Here is an 11,718-nt window from a genome sequence, read left to right as displayed (position 1 = left end):
TTAGTCAAATTAGCTTCAGTTTTGAAAGAGGAATTGTAAAAACCTAACCAATGTATCTGATATTCTTTTGTGCAGAGTTTGTGACCACTTAGGGATCATCTCAAACAAAATGGGTTGAAGCTGAAAAGACAAAAGACGTAATATTTTTCGTCCTGGGGGGGGGGGCGTGCGTTGTGATCATGGCGCGCAGTGGCCCGTGCACGGCACAGCACCCGCCCCGCTCCCCGCTCTGGCCACTGCGCGGACCATGTGGATTGAGTAAACAAACATGTGCAACAGGTGACATTATTTGGAGAATTCATAACTTCTACTGATAAACATACCAAAGGATGTTCAGGGATGTTCATTAGAGGTGAGCAGGGTCTATCAAGCTACTACCGTTTTATCAACGCGTTAACATTTTATGTGAAGCCAGTCTTTCGTCTTTTGAGGGGGGAGGGGGTCCAGAGAGAGACGAAAAAAATTACGTCTTTTCAGCTTCAACCCATTTTGAGATGATCCCTGAGAATAAATCAGACATCCAGGGCCAAAAAAGAGGCCAAAACTACACTTTGAGCTTCACAAAGAGTCAAGTCAAAGGAACAACTTCAGTTTGAAATGGGGTTCAATTTAGTCAGGCGTTTGGGGAAAATAGCCCTCTTGATAGTATGAGGTCTCAAATTGTCCAAGGCTTGATCCATGACGCTGAGGATGATGGAGCTGAAGACCAGACCAAGCACCTGTGATGTGGCCCTGAATTACTTGAGGAAATGGAGAAACTATATCCTTTGTTTGGTCTTTTAACAGACGACGTCAATGTGATGTTTACGTGATAAATAATTGCAGTTGTTGCGATTTGCCAATTACAACCATTCAAATTGCAATTACAGTTCAATTGCGATATAGTTTGTGATATGTGTCATATGTCTCGAGGGATGCGTGTTCTTGGAGTGTGCTGGCCTTGGTGTGCTGTGTGGTGCAAGGATCTGGTGGGAGATCATGAGTGGATGGACTATGAAGACTGGGTGTGGCCTGCCCTGGACGATACCAGTGTTAATGCAGCGTCCCCCCTTGACCGTTCAAACCTGTGTCTCACGTGTAAAAATATGTCACGTTCAAACACTTTCGCATTTACATAGTTTGTCGAATACGTTTCACTCTTGAGAAGCTTCTACGACCACTTCTTCTACTGGAGTGATAATATTTGGAGGTACTTGTGAAAACCTGCTGCTGTGTTTGACTCTACGTGAGGTTGCCATGCCTCTGTTTTGATTATGTCTCCACAGCTCTTATTGTGTATGAAGCACTGAGCTGGAGTCTTCAGACTGAAGTTGGGATGGAAAATTTCACTTCAAACAACAATGAGGTGCCACTTGGTCTGAATGCATTGATGCTTTATTAAACATTCTTTTTTTCCTTTTCCTGTGGAACTGTCAAGACAATTCCCAATTCCCCAGTGGAAAGTACAACTTTGACAAACGCGTACGTGACTGAGATGATAGTCCACTGATGATTACATCTTCCATTGCCTTTTTAGAACGTTCTGCACAGGATATTTGTATAATTTGGAAGGTTTACTCTGACAATGTTCAGTAGGAGTAGGAGAGTAGGAGAATTTGACTTTAATAAACAATTATAGTCGTATTTACTGCAGAGGTGTTGTGGTATATAATTTTCTCCTCTGTATTGGAGCTGCACATGTACAAGAATGTCTGGGATTTGAACCTGATGAGACTGTTTGCATGTTCTCCCTTTGTCTGCGTGAGATTCTTCCTTTTTTGTTTTTTCCCCCATCAACCTAAAACCTTTCTGGAGAATGTTCCAGACAGGTTTAACCCTGCCTGCACTGTTTGAAGTAAGTAAGTTAATAAGGCCGCAGGTATTTTATTACTTGGTTTACGGATTTTTTAATGAAACATATTGAACAGGCGGGCGAAATATAAATATGATTTCAATTTCAAAAGGTTTTTTCTTCCTTGTTTACCCAAAATGCACCACGGGGGGGCGTCTTCTCATGCTCTCCCGGGGCCATGCGCAGGCACGGAGCCGCTTCGTTCCAGACTCACGTAGGATTTTGACGAAAAATTGCTTCACGCGCTCTTGTCTTTTGCCTTGATGCTGCTTTTTATATTTCATTTAAAGCTATTTTGTGTTGACGGCGGTACTTTATTTAAAAAAAAATGATAATAATGTATTTTATTTATATTGCAGAAATCAATAATCTAAGTGCGGCGGATCCGTAAACCAAGTAATAAAATAACTGAGGCCTAAGTAAGTAAGTAAGTACATTTTATTTGTATAGCACGTTTCACAGACAGAAGTCACAAAGAGCTTCAGAAAAACACAGTATAACGCTCTATACACGCTGTAGTTGTTCTCTTCAGTGTAACATTCTTACCTTAGCCCGCCACAGTTTTATACATTCCTTTTGGATTATTACAGGATGAATTCAGGTTTAAAGGGTCAGAAAAATGTCTTTGTTGTAACCTTGTGCTAAACTTTTGGGTGACTTCTCCCTAGTGTGAAATGTTTTAGAACTCTGCCCTTTTACAAACTGCTTGATTCATTTATATTTATCTCACCAAATAAAGTCAAAATGAGAAATTAAACCTCTCATACACACTTTAACCTTAGTTTGACTCATTCTGTCACTGAAGTTTGTATCGCAGTGAAGTGATGGGATAACAATCACTGCAAGTTGTTTTTCAGTGACAACAAATGTAATGATCATTTTTGTCCTTATTATTCAGTGTCGACATCTGTGTTGTGTCATAACACTGCAGAAGTCAATATTTTCTTTAGCCAGAGACATTTTACTATTAAACCTGTTTGCATCATCATCATTTGAACAAAACAAACAGAAGATGGCTGTGGTCAGTGGGTCTGTTGATCAGCTGCAGCCTCACGTTTCTCCAACAACACTTCATCTATTTGCGTTGCTAGTTATGCACCATTTTTCTGTCCATATACTGTAAATTCAGTTAAAGTCTGTTTTTATTTTACACCTTATTTTTTGCATGTCCTTATTTTCATTTCAACTGAAATGATTTTAGTAACACCCAATGAAGAGACTGTGTCGGCCTCTTCAACATAGACAGGAGCTGATTCCATAACACAGGAGCTCGGTGGCTAAACGCTCGACCTCCTACTGTGCTTTTAGAGACTACCAAAGTCAGAGTAGGATTTTTCATTTGATTCTAAACTCGACAGGGAGCCAGTGAAGAGACTTGAGCACCAGCCTAATGGGCTCTCTTCCTTTAGTCCCTGTTAGTAATCTTGTTGCTGCTTTTTTAACCAGTTGCTTTATATGGAGCTTTTTGGACATGTGGCTAGCAGGGAGATGTTACAAATGCATGGAAACGTTTTTCAGCAACACTGACATTGTCCAGTGCGACTACCTGCTCAGATAAAGCTTCTCATAGACGTTTAGGGCCTAGTACAATGACCTCATTTTTTTCAAGGTTAAGAAGATAAATGTCATCCAGGTTTTTATATCCTTCGCTGAAGCACTGTCTCTCTACTTGATTGTTCTAATTGGGTTTCATTGATAAATACAGCTGAGTGTCATGCTTTCTGATAATGTTATCAAGCGGCAGCATATATAGAGTAAACAGAATGTGACCAAGTACTGAACCCTGTGGCACACCGTAGGTTACTTTGGAACAAGGTGATGAGCTCTGGTTTATATTTTTTAAACCAGCTGAACCTCTGACGTCTACATTACATTTGATCATACTTTATATTTTACTTTTTTTTTAAACAGTTGGTTTTACAAGTTTAAACAAGATAGTCTTTAAAGCTAGATATACTCAGTTACATTTTTTCAAAAATAGTTACTATTTATGTTTGATGATGATGATGATGATGATGATGATTATTGACCAATCTCCAGCGGGGCATGAGACATCTAATCCTTCATAATGTTAGGTAAGAGAACCTGACAATAGTTTCACCTCAACCGCGTCATGGCCATTTTGACTAATTTCTTCAGTCACAGAGTTGTCTCATGCACTAAACCCACTGTCCCAAACACGTTATTATCAGATTACTCAGCTCCCTTGACCTGACTCATGGAAAGATCAGCTCGCAAACTCTCAGCGTGCCCCGGAGTCACACAGATTCCACACGCCTTCGATCCCACACGCTGTTCTTATGTGTGCAGCTATTGCAAAACACGGACTGTTGCAACATCGAGGGATAAACCAGGAGTCATTTTTTTCTCTTTGGTTTCATTTTGGTTTTGTGCAGTGATGTCATAATCTGCCATTTATATCCACATAACCAACATTTGTGTCATTAGTCAGAGTCAGAAAAAGCTTTATTACCGTTTTGAGACAATGTCAATAGATGTTTTGGTGCAAATATATAAGTAACTATAATAATAAAACTAAAACAAATACAATACAATAAGAGGCATTCATAGTAAAGCAAAATAATGAAGGATATAATAGATTTAAATATAAAATTGAATATGAATGCAGAAAAAGTATGGAATAAATATGGAAAGTTACAATCACTTATGGAGAGAAAGGAGGAAAGAGAGGAAAGGAATTGGATTTGTTGAGCTTCCGGTTGTTTCTGCTGCATCAAGACACTATTTGTCTAAAATGTGTTCAAAATCCTGAAATAATGCGTTATTTATGGAATTACAACTAGACATTTTTTCCGTGGTACATACTATTAAACTATAACATTCTTATATTAAACTAAATCTTTTAAACAACTTAATAATGTAGAAGATGACGTCAGGTACTTCTCAGACAAACATCCCGACCACACAAACATTGGACAATTAAAAATGATGCTAATAGAAGTTGTCCCTCATGATATCAAAGGCAGTGAGAGGTTAAAAATGAGACACATTCTGGATAGAGGTAATAAACACAACTTAATTCCCTGGTCTTAACAAGGACACACACAAAAACACTTCATTACTTGCCTTTTTTTCTTTTAGCCAAACTGTCCTGCCAACCAATATGTGCAATATTCAAGCAGCAGGTGTTTTTTTCCCTTCACATAGACTTCAGTTCGTTCAAAGATTCCACTGTTCTTGTTATAAAAAGCCAGTCTCAGTCCAGAGGTGGTCCAGGCCCCACCACAACAACCCCCCTGTGTGTGAGGTCAAAGGGCGTCTGATTAAAGTCTGTCAGCGGCTCTTATCACAGCCAGAGCAGAAGAATGTTACTGTTTATCAGGAGAACTGTGCGAGGTGAAGGTTTGTGCGGCTCCATGGTGGGATTTATGACTATGGAAAACACTGGATTCAATGTTATAGAGCTTTTTGAGAGTTCAAATTCAAAGGCACTTGACCAACCTTCATTTAACTATAGGTTAAAAAACAACAACATTGAGAATGAAATTAAGCAGCAAACATGATCGAAAATGACATTCAGACGGGACTAGATTTGAAAGCACAGACGATGTTCGTAGGATTCTTGAATTGAATTTTTTTCATGCAATGTTTTCCTAGAGAAATAAGACTCTTCATATGTAAAAACAGTCAAAACTACATATATATTAAGGAGATATAAATCTGAAATATTGATAGAGCCAAGTTAAAATTGTGTTAACATATTTGACGAGGGGATTTTGGATTTGAGTAATCTAGACTTTACTGAAGATTGGGGTAAAAATTCAGATTTCTCCGTATTGCTTTGTGTATAAATTAAGCCTGCGTAAATTCAACCTGGAAGACCTAACTCCATCCATCTACGTCAAGGCCACCATGGAAGGACCCCTCTCCCCAGCGCATCATTGCACTCAAGCGGCGTCCGCCTGTCCGTCTGTGAGAGTCAGATCCCTCACTTCACCATGGACTCTCCCAGGTTTCTGCGCTTATCCCAAAGAGGTTATGCAGTTTTTCCTGGCCAAAGAAGTAGGGTGTAAGGACAGAAGGAGGGTGAAAGGACAGAAGGAGGGTGTAAGGACAGAAGGAGGGTGTAAGGACAGAAGGAGGGTGGAAGGACAGAAGGAGGGTGAAAGGACAGAAGGAGGGTGGAAGGACAGAAGGAGGGTGTAAGGACAGAAGGAGGGTGGAAGGACAGAAGGAGAGTGTAAGGACAGAAGGAGGGTGGAAGGACAGAAGGAGGGTGGAAGGACAGAAGGAGGGTGGAAGGACAGAAGGAGGGTGAAAGGACAGAAGGAGGGTGGAAGGACAGAAGGAGGGTGGAAGGACAGAAGGAGGGTGAAAGGACAGAAGGAGGGTGAAAGGACAGAAGGAGGGTGTAAGGACAGAAGGAGGGTGGAAGGACAGAAGGAGGGTGAAAGGTCAGGGGGCGTCTGTACCATGGCCCTCGCACCTGCTCCTCATCCCCAATCATCGCTCTCAGTGACTCCTCCCCGCTCCCAATCAGCACCAGGCGGTCACATTTAAGCCCTCAGGCAGATGGCTCGGCCGCTCAAACCGTACTGCGACCCACCACCTCCCCTGTTCCTCCTCTGCACCTCCCCAGCTCCTCCTCTGCATTCCCCTCATTCTCTACCTCCTCTTAACATCTACCACCACCAGTCTCCAGGCTCCGGGGGGGGACATCTAATACAAATAGATCATGGAGTGCCCATGATTGCAACGTCTTCCGCCGGGGTCTGAGCGCCAAACAACTCTCGAATAAAGCTTGCTAAACAGTCCATTCTCGTGGTCTCTTTGTCTCTCCAGGGTGAAATGTATGTAAATCTGGCTTAGAATTAGACATAAAACAAACCCTTTTGTACGATCCATCAAAATCTTGATTTCAGATTGGGCAATGTTGCTGTTTCTAGAGAGGTAATCTTATCGAACGTGCCTTTATTTATTACTAAAAAAAAGTACCTGGAAAAGCATGCATTCTTTCTGTGAGCAGTGTATTTTCACCACATATCTGACCAGTAACTCGACCTGGTACTTGTTTCCATGGAGATAGATAAATGTAATGCCTTAGTGTTGAATCCTCTCACCAAGAGACCAGGAGGAAAGTGCACTTAGCTAAACGAAACGATGCTGTTAGCGCATTATAAACACATCCACTTCTGCTTTACACCAGATTTTGTCGTCTGAACCTTGTGAATCTTGTGAATGAAACTTGCTGAGCTGTTGTGTTGTAGGTGCACCAGTGATTAGCGTGTTAGCGCCGTAGTATGCTACACATTTTTGGCACGCCTGGCTGAAACTCGCTATGTTTGTTTAGTTCAGGAAGTACATGTGCCTGGGAACTACTGTGTGCACCTGCTGCTGTCACGAAAATGTATTCTATAAGATAATGTAGGTCACAAAACTGGGCAGCGACACAGTGATTAACGATCATAACATTTAAATCATAGTGATCGGAATTTTTATATGAATGATATAATGAATGAATGAAGATTAGTCACATCTTATAGTAACTCAAATTAAAGGGGCTAACAGTAAGAATGCATTTATTTATTTATTTATTCTTCAGTTTTGAGAAAAAAAACACAGAAAACAAAAAGAAGACACAGAGTCCAGCGTAATTGTCCAAAATCATCCTTTTGACATGAACGTCAGGTCTAAAGCCAGTTCTCCGTGCATCTGTGAAAGTGGAGCAGCTTCAATGCAATTACATAAAGAGAGAAACTGAGATTATACCAACAGACTAATGCAGGGAGGAGCCGGGACATGGAGCACCAGTAAAACTAACACTGCGCCGCATGCCTTCTGCTCGAGCTATGGAGAGTGAAAGAGAAATAATGAATAGAGATTGTCTTGCTAAAGGGCGGTGCAATTGATGATATTTTTTTTGTCAAATCGTGACTCAGTGGTTAGTGGTTTAAATCATCAACGATCATGTGCTTCTTGGATCTGTAGAAGCCTCAGGGGTCAGAGGGTGTCCGGTTTGGGGACCACAGGATCGCATCTCTGCTTTTTGTTTTGCTGTTTTTAATTCGTTCATTTATATTCTACTTTCACATAAGGGCAATGGGGTCAGTACTTGTACCTTGATATGAATGTATTTTGGCCATAGATTTACATAAACCAATTCAAAATGTACTCATGTGAAGTGTCATTGTTTGTCTAAGCCGTGCTGCCCTTCATGTCAAACCCAGGCCTCTGGTGTTTCTGGCACAAGCCTCGTTCTGTCATCCACACGTGTCCAAAAGGCTCTGGAAAAACATGTGCCAAACAACTTCACGTTGCACCTGACTTTTTACTCATCAAATTCAATGGGGGCAGTTCATATTTTGGCCGCTCCGTCGTGGATAATACAGGCTCCATGTGCAGCCGGTCACTGCATCATCATCTGAATCCAACAGCTAAATGTCCTTCTCTCTCTCATCCTCATTTCAAGTCTGTCCAAAAAAAGCAAAGAGAGCGAGAGAGAGGGAGAGCGAGAGAGAAAGAAAGAGAGCAAGAGCAAGAGAGAGAGAGGGATAAGGAAAGAAAGAATTGCACATATAGTTAGTAGAGTAGTTTAAATCACATAAATCGTTTGTAATTTTACATGAAAATTCTACCGTTTTGAACTACCTTAAAAGCCTCTAATGGACAGTTTTGAGCATTTTAACTGTATCTCGTCCATATAAAATAAATACATAAAAACTATTTGTCATCCGTTTGTGATAAAATTACATCACTGTGTGTTGTCTGCATCTATTTGATTGATAAAACATTTTATCAATTGCAAAACCCAGATGAAGAATAAAGCAATTGGGATGGGAGTGTGTCAGTCACAAAAAAACAGACCAAAGACCAAAAACAGACGCGATGGGATGAAATGTGTAGGCACGTGTGTGATTGGCAAAAGTTCAGGTGCTGATGTTATAACATGAGATATTTACATGTAAATATAGTATACGGTAGTGATGCCCCAGTTGCCTTTTGGTTCTAGTACCCAACACCTCAGCGCTTTCAGAAATGTTGCCAGTATCTTGCATTTTCTTCATGTTTTTGTGTCGATGTTTTGGTGCTGGATGTATTAAAGTTCATTCAAAGTCCAGAACGGTGATTCCCAACCTTTTCCTCCCACGCAAACACCATGTTACCATCAGTAAGTTTGCAACACTAACATCCTTCTCATTGTAGACAAACTGTGTGTTAAAGGAAAATTATTATTAAGATTGATGTTACAAAACTATAATTATTAAGAAATACTTTATTTAACCCTCCATCCCATCAAGAACTCTAATATGGACCTCGTTCCTTTGGGCAATTACTGCCTTATATGGTGTGTAATATTGCCAATATATGAACTTTGCGTTACTTTTAGGTTTACTTTCTGTTGCATTTTTGATTTGCTCTATACATACAATGTCTTCCTCTTTTTAGTATTAGTATTGTGACTTGCAGAAATAGTTTGGTGATGTCATTTCTGCGACGTGCCAGAGATGGAAGTTGTTTCCTTGCAGTAAAAAGTGACACAGTTCTTGTTAAACACATTGACACATCCTCCACGAGTCTGTACTGACTGTTTCAGAACTGTCAAGTGAGTCTTGTCGCACATCACAACACCATAATTAAGCACAAATGAAAGTTAGATGCTTTAAACATGTCTTGTACTTTATAGTCATTCTAAAAGAGTACTTCAAAGAATGCATTTTTATCTTTTCAGTAAAGGTTAAAAAAATGATCTGGGCATTCTGGGAATCTGTGGAACAATCAAGGCAAAAAAACAACATCTCCAGAGACGAGCAGGTGGAGGGCCTCCAAACAACTATTACCTGAAGTAAATGATTTAGTTAGTTTGTTGAATTAGAAGAGTTGATGACAACCTGAGCTGTTCTTAACTTCTCATTTTAGTCTTTGTGGATCAACCAGTCACATGCACGTCACTGTGAGCACTGCAAACGTTCTGATTGGCTGCCATGTGCATTGGAGAGCTTCTGCTTAAACATGCAAGTCTAAACCAGCCTTTAACGACCACTTGAACACACGACAGCCTCATTAGAAAACCTTACCTCATCTAGCAGAGTTTATAATAGTTCATCAACGTTAGCGAACAAGTGCATTCAACAGGTTTTTATGTTTTGAAAATTTTCACTTAGTATGGCGAGGTAGTATCTATGGTAAAAAAAAAAAAAAACATTGTTTAAGATCATTCAAGTTACAGTTTAAGAAGAAAAACTGAATAAAGGTTTTCAGGACAATGAGGAGAGTGAACAGAATCCCTCTGTGATGTCATCAATATGCGACTTCCCGTAAAAAGTGCAAGGAAAATGTACATACAACTACAAATACATTATTATTTTGTTTCACCACGCACCGCAACTCCTACATTAAGTAGTAAACTTTATATAAGAGAGCTGGAAGTTAGATATTGAAATGTAAGAAACATTTATCTGCTCTGTCTACAAATGTCAAAATACAGTTTTTATTATACAGTACTTCCTCATTAAAATGGATAGTGCAGAATGTATATATTAGTAACAGGCTGTGTTCTCATCTATTCTAAATACATGGCATTTGATGTTTTAGTTGCAGGATAAACTGGAGCACTTGGGACACAGAACGAACACCCAAAACTCCACAAAAAGGCCTCAGTTGTTCTGTGAATCTGTGAGTCTCTCTCTGCCTGTTCAGCTCAGGTTCAGGACCACTCAAGAGAATCCAGACTTGGACCTCAGCCCGACCACGCAGTGCTGGGGGGTCCCACGTTTTCGCCGACCCCTTGAACGCTCCTACACACACACAGAATCGATGCATTCACGGCTGGAGCTGGATTGTTTTAGTGCCAGCATGAGGAGCTGACAGAATCAGATGTGGTGTATGAGGGTTGGTGGTTTACATAAGGCTGAGAGGAGCGTATCGAGTTTGATCAGTTGTGTAAGAAGCTTCTCGATGAGTCTGTGTACGTGCAGGGAAGAGATGTTCAGGAATGGGGGTAATTTAAGATATGACCTGGGTTAGGATGGGTTTTAAAGGGAATATTGACACAAAAAAAAAAATTCTATTCACACAAAATAACCATATGTCTTAGATATTGTTCAGAAATCTCTTTTAGTTAGCAATTAATATTAATATTACTTAACCTGATGAGACTGCATTAATATTGCACAGGTGTGCCTTGGGCTGGCCACTGTAAAAGGCCATGCTAAAATGTTCAGTTTTGCTTTATTGGCAGGGTCTGGGGGGTCATAAAATCAGGCAGAACTTCATTTTGCAGCATGATCATGTATTATCATGCTGCAACATGAAGTGATGGTTGAGGATGAATGGCACAACGATGGCTTTATTAGACCGGACAGTAACGTGTGAAACGGGGATGAGACGGGGAAGGACATTGCAGCAAAATGTCAAGAGTCAAATTCAAACTCACAGCGCCGCATGTCACCGAGCAGCATAATAACTGCAGCTCTAATAAGCTTTGAGTTGGCTTATTCTTGCATTTGTTGTGGAAATAAATGTACAAAATATAGTAGGTTAATGGAAGTCCAATGGACCATTATAAAAAATAAGTATCTTTTCTTTGTCCATCCATCCATCCATCTTCTTTCGCTTTATCCAGGGCCGGGTCGCGGGGGCAGCAGTCTGAGTAGGGACACCGATCCGCCTGTCGATCTCAAGCTCCATCCTTCCCTCACTCGTGAACAAGACCCCGAGATACTTGAACTCCTCCACTTGGGGCAAGGACTCCCCACCCACCTGGAGAGGGCAAGCCACCTTTTTCCGGTCGAGAACCATGGCCTCGGATTTGGAGGTGCTGATTCTCATCCCAGCCGCTTCACACTCGGCTGCAAACCGTCCCAGTGCATGTTGCAGGTCCGGGTTTGATGGAGCCATCAGGACAACATCGTCTGCAAACAGCAGAG

This window comes from Eucyclogobius newberryi, unplaced genomic scaffold, assembly GCF_026437365.1.
Source record: "Eucyclogobius newberryi isolate DKJ021-1_F unplaced genomic scaffold, fEucNew1.0.hap1 SCAF_8, whole genome shotgun sequence".
In the NCBI taxonomy this organism is placed as follows: Eukaryota; Metazoa; Chordata; class Actinopteri; order Gobiiformes; family Gobiidae; genus Eucyclogobius; species Eucyclogobius newberryi.
This window is presented reverse-complemented; position numbering follows the sequence as displayed.